The following is a 9,388-nucleotide window of genomic DNA, read 5'->3' on the forward strand; positions in this document are numbered from 1 at the left end:
TACATTTAGTATAACAGAGTCTGCGTAATAGATACGTTGGAAAGTAGGACCCGTTTATGAAGTGTTTGTTTCTCGAGAAACTTGAGCACTTAGTCACAATTAACTTCTAAACGACTTTTAAATACTTGCAACTGCTAGGCCAGGTAAGCCAGCTAAAAAATATATACTAAAGTAATCATGTCTAGAAGAGATACCATAAGTTAGATTCCTTATCTCTCGCTCGTCTGTTTAATTGGAGACACGCTAACTTACCTGACTTAAGCTGACAATCCGCGCGAACAGTTAGTCAACCGTTCCGCGAAAATGCTGACGGCCGTAATCGGGGGCAATGACGACTAAACATGTGATAACAATCTTTCAGAAAAAACTAAATGTTGGGTAAATATTATCAGGAATATTTATCTGGAAACCGGTTTTCATTACTTATTTTGCTCCAAACATGGTAGCCGTGGCAATGTTAAACTGGTTAGCCCTTTATTCTGTCATAAATGAGGCAACTTAATGCTCGCTTGATCGTCGCAAAAAATAAGTAGAGATCTGTTGAACGGGCTACTGATCGCGGTAGCGGCGATGGTGCTACTTTTGACCAATACGGGATTGTATTGTGTGCCACCTGACGATCAACGGATGAATTTTCGTTCCTGTGAGACGGTAGCGTATTTCGAAAATTAACCGCGCCCAACTTTCTCTTAATATCCAGCTGATATAACACAAAGAAAACACATAATAATCACACGACTAGAAAACTTCAAAGAATTCTTATGCCAATTGACCATTACCTGATATAGTATTAAAATAGAGCTTAGATATCACCTCTCAATTGGCGAGCAACACATATGAAACACAGCAGACCTGTACATACACGGTCAACAAATGTAACAGTCACGAGAAAAATAAAGATGCGTATAACAACGGCGATCCAGATCGAATTATTTCGAAATTTTAAAAAAATTATCGAAAAAAAAAAATATTTTTCGATCGATGTGACAAATTAATGCACTGACTTACGAAATGAAAACCTCGACAGTTTCCACCATGCTTGCATCAAACAGACCACAAATCATCTCTACCTGACTATTTGTAACAGGCGTTAATTTTTTTCAAATGATCGTCACCTAGGTTGTCACATCTTGCCTTAGAGCTTCGCGTAGTTAATATAACTAGTGACGTGCTGCTATAATCCACGTCTGGCCTGTTCTATTTGCTAAAATAGCTAGTTATCATTGCTTCTGCCATAATGAATGAGCGGAACTGTTCATGTCTCCGTGACTGTTCTTTATCCCGGTCCAATTCCTGACCTCCTCCAGAGAGCTATCTATATATAAGCTCATTAACTCATTTCTTTTTACAGTTTCTTCAGTGAACCTCGATTTATATTTATCTGCAGTGATTTGGCCACTTCTGCTCGCCATCAAACAGCGTCAAATCGACTGTGGCGGCAACAAATCTCATGGTGACGGCGATAGTGCTTGAAAGCTTGCCCAGAACCTCAATGATGCTGGGCTCATTTGATGCCAAATCGCTGAGGCCTGATACGATCCGGCATTGGACAAAGCACTGATACCAGGCAAAGCCAGACAGCCCGTCACTTTCTTGTATATTTGACTCCTTTCACGATTAGACGGAAGACGCCGGCCATGCTGACCAGATTGATCGTGTGTTGGAGTGGGCCGATCTGGTATCTTTTTGCACGCAGTATTCCGGCTACTCAAAAATGGTAAGCGATGAATAATCCCAGACCGGCAAAGTCTCTATGGACAGTCACATTTACACACGGCCATTTATATACAGACGTATGTGTCCCTATCTGTATGTACTATTTACAGATATATGGTGGGTGACCGACTGACTGAGCGTCTAGCTAACTCAAGACGAAATACGAAATCGATAGAGTTTACATGCTTGTAAATGTGTTGCAATCGTCGTCCGACGAAAAGCTCTTCCACATAAATGTACTCACAGACGTACGTACGTACGTGCTGCATCCATGCATACAAACGTGTATATATATAGATAATTCAGCGTCACTTTAAGAAAGACTGATGACTTTCATGACGCGAGGTCGGTGATGACCATGTTGATAATAGAGGGTAAGGGCAGTGATGATAAAGTGACTTATTGTGTTGCCGCCACTGCTGCTACTGCTCAAAGAGCAGTAGATAATGAAGATAGTTAATGTCACCTCATCGAACATGAAACATCCCCCGGATCATTATAGTGACCCAAGAGCTGAAGTCACTGATCGATTGATTCACATTGAGATCCCAGGAATGGATAAAATACGCTAGATGAATGGCTGGGGGAGGAAGGGGCGGGCGGGGTGGTCGCGGAATGCGTCATTCCCACTGGGACAGAAACAGAAAAAGAGAGAAGGGGAGAAAAAAATGCGAAAATATGCATCGAACGTCTGCGATATGTTGTCGGTACGAAACGCCGCAAGACGGAATTCGCGTAATGCACTGCAGTAAAGTGGCGCGAGCGTGTATTTAAATATAGCGATACGAAAACAGCGGATACGAGCAGTGCATGGTTAAGGTTGATGGAGGTACATGGGCAGACGAAGATGGACAAATTGACGACACTGGACAAAATATGATGGTCGACTGTTTTTCTGCTACAACAGACTGATTCCCTTTTCTCCTTCTTCAGCAGATGTGCAATCATATTCGATTGGACAAATGTTACGACAGGCAGGCCATCGCGCCTATACCGTCGGCTTTGTCTGCCACTGCTAGGAACAACAGCAGGACCAGCGTCAGGATCATAATAATAATAATCATCATTAGCAACAGCATCGGCAACATCATTGGCCGTTGCGATACGTGACCGCTTTCAGAGACGCGTCTGTCTGTTGCTTCTGCCGTAGCAGATCGACACTCCGCCTGTCCAAGTGGATGTTGTCTAATGTGAAAGCTGCGCATGTTCGCGCTTTTCGGATGAACGAATCTTTCTGTAGATATTACATGGGAGGCCGAGTTACATCGAAGAGCAATAACAGTATCATCAGTAAGACCGGCACAGTCAATATCAGATAGCATGATTATATGCGCATTGGATAAAGGTATCCAAAATAACCCAGCGGTTCAGCTGCTATTTGTAGTAGTAGTAGTAGTAGTAGTAGTAGTAGTAGTAGTAGTAGTAGTAGTAGTAGTAGTAGTAGTAATACAACCACTATGGTATTGGGCCGTCGTTCCACAGGAGACAAAAGTGCAGCGCGGAAGGAACACGCAGGGTCAACGTTATATAGAAATGTGTTCGTATGAGCAATAGTGACAAAGATAAGAACACTGGAAGAGATAAACAATGCTAGTGATTGGAGTAGTAGTTGACGTAGCTAAATTGGAAACACTAGCTTTACAACAATCATCTTTGACATACACATATATACTGCACAGATACATATGTACACCAGAAGAGCCTTCTGCGGTGCTACAGTAGCAAGCACATGATACACAGCACGTGCAAGAATAACAGCAGCTTCTTACTCGTTCCTCGTTCCGTCCGATAGTAATAATAATAATTTCAAGATAACACGTTTATCTTCATCCTCTCTGCCGCCGTCATCATCGTTGTGATTGTTTTCTGTGGGTGAATGAACATCAGGCAATGCAGAGCATCGCAAAAAGACGTGCGATGCGCAAAAACGTTGTATCATGATGAGTTGAATTAAATAGAAGCTATGAAATGAGGACGTGACAGTGGTTGACGGCCTATGACGTCTCGATGCGGCTACTCATTGCAGACGCTCCTGGCGAGCACGCCAGGGTGTACCATAGGGGATGGCTGACATCAATAGTCGTTCTGAGCGGTCCTCGAATCCATAAAAATAACAGTGGGCTGTTGTAAGTATTATAGCAAATATGCTATGGGTTGTTATATCGCGAAAATAAAATAGACTACCGTTGCTGGTATGTTATTTTGATTTGGAAACGTTACCAGTTAGCTGGTGCTGCTAATTACCTTTCAGTTTGCTTTAATTGATGTAGAAACATCTATATAAAAAAAGGAAGGGGAAGACTTATATTGGCAACGTTGCCCTAAAAGTACACGCTTGATATGATACGTGGATAACTTCATTGGTACAATGAAGATATTCTAAGTTTCCATGAATTTCGCTACCTTTCGTTTTAGATAATTCATTAATTATTGAGAAAATGCACTGGTACAAATGTTTTTTTTTTTAATTTTTTTTTTTTTTTACTATCTACATAAAGTCTGTTGGGAGAGCTATTTTCATTTAATTAATAAGTTAGTAATTAATTAATTAAATAGTCGAAGAATGATATTGCTATGTTGGCGTGTTAGGCTTCTTTCCCATAGTTCAGTTTAAAAGATCTCAACGTTACACTCTTCGGTCATCTATCCTATCCATTTTTATTTATCCAAAAAATTAACTAGTCACATCAGTGTAGACTCGCTCGTTGTATCTAATGTGAGCCGAACACACAGCTATACGCTTGCGTACGTTTCACACTATTACCGACGGCCAATAGGCACTAAGTACTTACCAATACAAGCACGATCATTGTTTGTCCTTTGTGCGCGGGTCTGCAGATTCAGATATAACGATAAACGCAACTACGAATCTAATATTATGATAGACTATAGATTTACGTGCGTTATCCTTTGTCCTTTTTCTCCCTATCACATTTTTCACTTTGTCGGAGAGTAAACAACAACATCCGAGGAACGAATTGATACCGAATGCAAATTGGTTTGATTCTGCGGTCAACACGCGGGTCTCAGCCCAAAATGAATGATCTGAAACCGCGACATCAGCGATCTACTACTGGTCTTCGGTATAGTTTTTCTGAATTCTCAAAAATATCGCCGACAGCAAACGATTTCGAAGACATCGTTGCGTCGTCTACGTTGCGCGACGTTAAATATGCTTAACGTCACCAGCATAGAGCAGAGACAGCAACGGAGCTGTTTCAAGGGACAGCCGATTATTGTTGCAGAATGACGATGCCGTCTGCAAAGGTCGTAGTGCGCACCGTGGCTATGACAACGAGACGCCGACTCACCCCACAAATTGTCACGCAGCCACCCGTTGTCGATCTGTGTTGTTTGTCAATCATGTTTAAACATGATTGCGCTGATTGTTGATGATACCCGCATCTCGTTGAAGCGCCCTCTAACGCTTCAGAGGGCCATTGACAAAGGCCGCAAGGCTGTATTTGTCGCCCGGTCATCAATAATAGTTACGAATAATGATAAAAACAATAATAAAAAAAACGAGAACAGAATACGAAAATGACAAAGGTTAAAACCAAGATATGGGGGTTTCGAATCACACGAGCGAAGTTCTCGCTGCACGCATCACAAATACGTAGGAACAGCGGGTGATATCGTGGCTGAACAACTGATAATCACCCGATTGTGCAGAGCTGAGGATCAAAGAGTCCAAAGAATACCACTTATCTAGTAAATGCTCGATATGCGAAACGTATTCTGATGTTTGCCATTATATGCTGTCGACTATCGAAAGTATTACACCCGCACGCGTCGACTCTGTGGGTCAAATAATAAATCATATTGGGCACATGGTATTTATACATAGGCAGACGATACTTCAAACGGAGTCGTAGCTTGGAATCCATCCCTTACATTTTGCAAGGTGACGTTTACTTTGTCCCGCGGCCATGACGCTCTCTTATTTTATGAATGTTTCTTTTCGAGCCGGACGACGCCCAGATTGACTAAGCGATAGCTCAACAGATGAAGTTCAAGTCCCATTTTCACGATAGTCTTTCGGAATAATGTTGTGTTTCTTCTGTTTATTTCTAGCGTACGATAATGTTCAATCGTTTGTTTTTTTTTTTAGTAATGTAATTTGATTAGTTTGTTTCTATTTTAATTTAATAGCTTATTAATACCACAATATCAGATTAAATTTATTCCCATATGTTGTGCAGCATGTGTTGTTAGCGGGACTTGAAGCAGCCAGACTAGATACACTTCAATTAAATACGACACGAAACGTCCTTATCTAGACATTGGAAAAGAGAGGATTAACTTCAGTGATTTGAGTTGTTATCCGAGATGCCTCTTGCTTCGCGTCTTGTCTCGGTTTCTGCCCTCAGATAAGTATAGAAAATTGAATTTTAGAAAACCGCAATAGTCTTTTAAAAAAAGCCATATCTTTTCTAGTAGTGCGGGTCCGCACGGGCCATCGACTGACCCTCAACGATTGATAGTACTGCTCCTGATTTCTGCTTTTTTCTGCAACCGACACAATATAAGATACAAAAACAGATCCTGCATTCGGTTCCTTTGTTCAGTCCAAAAATAATATCAGTGATTCATTTCAAACGCACAAACAAGACGTACGGTATACCTGTCGTAAATAGAAACACACAGGGGATATTACTACGGTGACAACGTCTACAGTAATTTATTAGCTTAAGGAGCTACCACGACCGCTAGCGTTACCGCTGTGGACGTAACACTCGTCAGTCGATCGAATAACAAGGACCCTTACACGATGACCAAAAGACAATGAGTTGAGGTCGGGAACCAAATTCCACGGGATTTTCAGGGAACGGAGCGGTTCTAAATGGGGTTCTTAGAGATACAGCGACGTCAAGCACGACGGTGAATACGGTCCTTCTCTGCACGAGAGCATGGATACAGCTATGGTGGCGAAAGGGGGATGCACGGTAAGACGCGATCTCTGTGTCTGCTGGTCTTCTTTTCCTTTACGGATTCAGAGGATGACGATCTCTCCGTAAACCTCTTGCTACTCAACGTAAACCCCGACCGGATCTGTCTGTCCTTCCCGCTGTCTCTCCTCTATACTTCGTATCGCTTACTGTATCTTTCTTGCAATAGAAAGAGGCACTGACGAGGAGTTCTCGTTGCCGTCTGCTGCCTTCTATCTCAGTCAATCCTCTATCTTCTATTCGCAATCGTCGCTGCCGTCGTCATTGGCGTGGTCGCTTCAGTCAGTCGACCCATCCCTTGATTCCATCCTTCTTAGCCAGCCCGCTTACTACTATCCCTTGAGTGTTCTTCACTTGTCCTCATCGGTTGGTCGTAGCAGCGGCGGTGGCATCGGTGGTAGTGATCGCAGTGGTGATGCGACGAACGAACTCGTCGCTGGCTCGCGCGCCTCTCATCTAGTTGCTCCGAGTGATCCGAGAGCTTCCGACTGAGAAGTACGCGAAAGGAAGAGTGAGAAGCGGACGATGAAAAGAGCGCGTAAGAAAGAATGAGAGTGTGATAGAGTAAGAGAGTCCCTCGTTCTCCTCCGTTTATTCGCACTCTCTGTCTTGCTCGTGTTGTCTATCGTTGCGCGAGTTAAAGATAATTCTGAATTATGGCCGGACATTAACATTTGCATCAGAGCAGCTCAAACCAGAAGGGGCCTGCAAGGGCGCGCACTACGGAAGCTCGAAAAACTGGGGAAGGAGGCAGGGAGGCTAGAGGGATGTGGGTAGCAGCAGATATAGGTGAAGGGGGACATGAAGGAACAGAGAGGTGCTCTGTACGAGGAACAACTAACGGGCTGCGACCGTCAGGGGTGGGAGGAATTACAGTGGGACAGGGGGCGATGCATAACCTTTGGCTGGCATAGAAGCTTCACCAACGTGCGGTTCGAGAGGGCCTGTCACTGCCAGACAGAATCTCACCAACCTCATTCATAGCGACGGTAGCCTCACTCGCTTGCCAATACTCTGTCTGCGGTAAATGATGCCAGTTGCCGTCAGCTTGAAAAATAACTTACGCTCTCATAGTAGTAGACCGAGCGATTATGGTCTCTAACAGCTATGTAGAGTTTTGTGCGACCAGCTATAACGAGATACAGTAAGTGGACGTCATGCCTATATATATATATATATATATATGTATGTATATATACCCGTGCAATAGAATTACAAATACTTTATTAAGATGTAGGACGCAAGCAATGATTTTATATATATGAACATGTTTACGTCTACATAAAATACGTTGCATTGAGTGTCGATCATTCAAATCTGTATATATTACTCTATAATTAAAAGCCTTGTTCCTGTAGGTGCTTTTTTCAACTCTACCAGGACACTTACACTGTTTAGTAAGCGACAGAAATTCAGCCGATTGTTTTGCGAAGCATATTTCGTTGCATATTTACCAACCGTTTTGTTTGATATGTCCTGCCTCCAGAACCACAAGTAGCATTGGCAAGCAAACTGCACCAACAAGTTCGTTCGTTTACTCGATTTCCCTGAATATCAGCCGATAACCGACGCCTCATTCATCAACGTAGGCCTTGATGATTTTCGTTCGTTGGCCCCACCTTTTGCATTACCTATTACTCTACGTGCAGTGGCCGCCCCTACCCCTGTTAAACTCCTATGAGAACGACGTAGAGAATGATCAGGCAAGCATGCGGCCAAGTGCCGTTTTCGCGGCCTCTGCTTCCACTTCTGTAACGGCAGCCATCCTGCGGTTACTTCAACGTCGGCAACGGCAGCTGCGATAGTCGCAGCAGCAGTGATGGCGGTCGTAGCGAAGACGACGCAGGATTCAGGAGTAGGAGTTTAGAAAGAACCAGCGGCAGTGAACGGCAATAGCAGGACTGAACGCCTCCACTAGTGAAGTGGCGAAACCGTGGGGAGGAGAGAGAATGAAGAAGGGGAAACGGGGTGAGGGAGGAATGCGAATGGAGAGATAAATAAAGAGAGGGAATGAGAGTAAGCAGGAAAAAGGAAGAAAAGCTGCACCGGTGAGAGAGAGAAGATCCGTGCAGGAGAGGAGGAAAACCAAGGGTAGGAATGGGGAGAAATAAAAGACAGCGAGACGGCTGCGGCTGATTTATGTCGGCTATTAAAGGTGACAGTTTATTTTTGATATATGGCAATTATACAAAGGGCTGGCCATCACTCAGCGGCGAATATTACAAGCCGCCAGGGCCAAGCAGCCATCGAGAGACCATGAGAGAAACGGAGATAGAAAAGAACTAAGAGGAGTAGCTAAGGACTCTGGGGTGTGAGGGTATGAGGGGTTCCCCCGGGGACGGCAGAGGAGTCCTGAGAATGACGCTGCCAGCCAGGCATCTAGTTAGCTAGCTAGCTAGCGGAAAAGCAAAACGAGAGAAGACGAAGACGACGACGATAGGAGAAAGGGGACGCTAGCGAAAAGGTCAAGAAAAAGAAAAGTGACTTGGATGGACGGACGGACGAACGGACCGACCGACCGACCGAAAGAACCAGAAAGGAACGGAAGGGTACCACTTCCGATGTCTCCCTGCTGGGGGACAAGGGTGCAGGGAATTGCAGGAGTCCACAGAACGATACGAAGAGATCGGGGCAAAGATGGGAAGAAATGGGAATAGGGTGTAACTTGGGGTCTCAGCACGTCGCAAGATGTGAAACAAGAAAGGCAGGACGCAAGGATGGCT

At 43.9% G+C, this 9,388-nt stretch overlaps 1 long non-coding RNA gene across 1 annotated transcript in view; it reads right to left on the minus strand.

Moving 5' to 3' along the window:
• LOC111259071 (uncharacterized) overlaps positions 1-5,182 on the minus strand; it is a 31,921-nt gene extending 26,739 nt beyond the window's left edge. The window contains exon 1 of the long non-coding RNA XR_015310426.1: positions 4,509-5,182. This is a non-coding gene — a long non-coding RNA (uncharacterized LOC111259071). The remainder of the gene's footprint in view (positions 1-4,508) is intronic.
• Between the last annotated feature and the right edge of the window lie 4,206 nt (positions 5,183-9,388).

The sequence above is a fragment of the Varroa jacobsoni genome, unplaced genomic scaffold, assembly GCF_002532875.2.
Source record: "Varroa jacobsoni isolate VJ856 unplaced genomic scaffold, vjacob_1.0 scaffold_290, whole genome shotgun sequence".
NCBI lineage: Eukaryota > Metazoa > Arthropoda > Arachnida > Mesostigmata > Varroidae > Varroa > Varroa jacobsoni.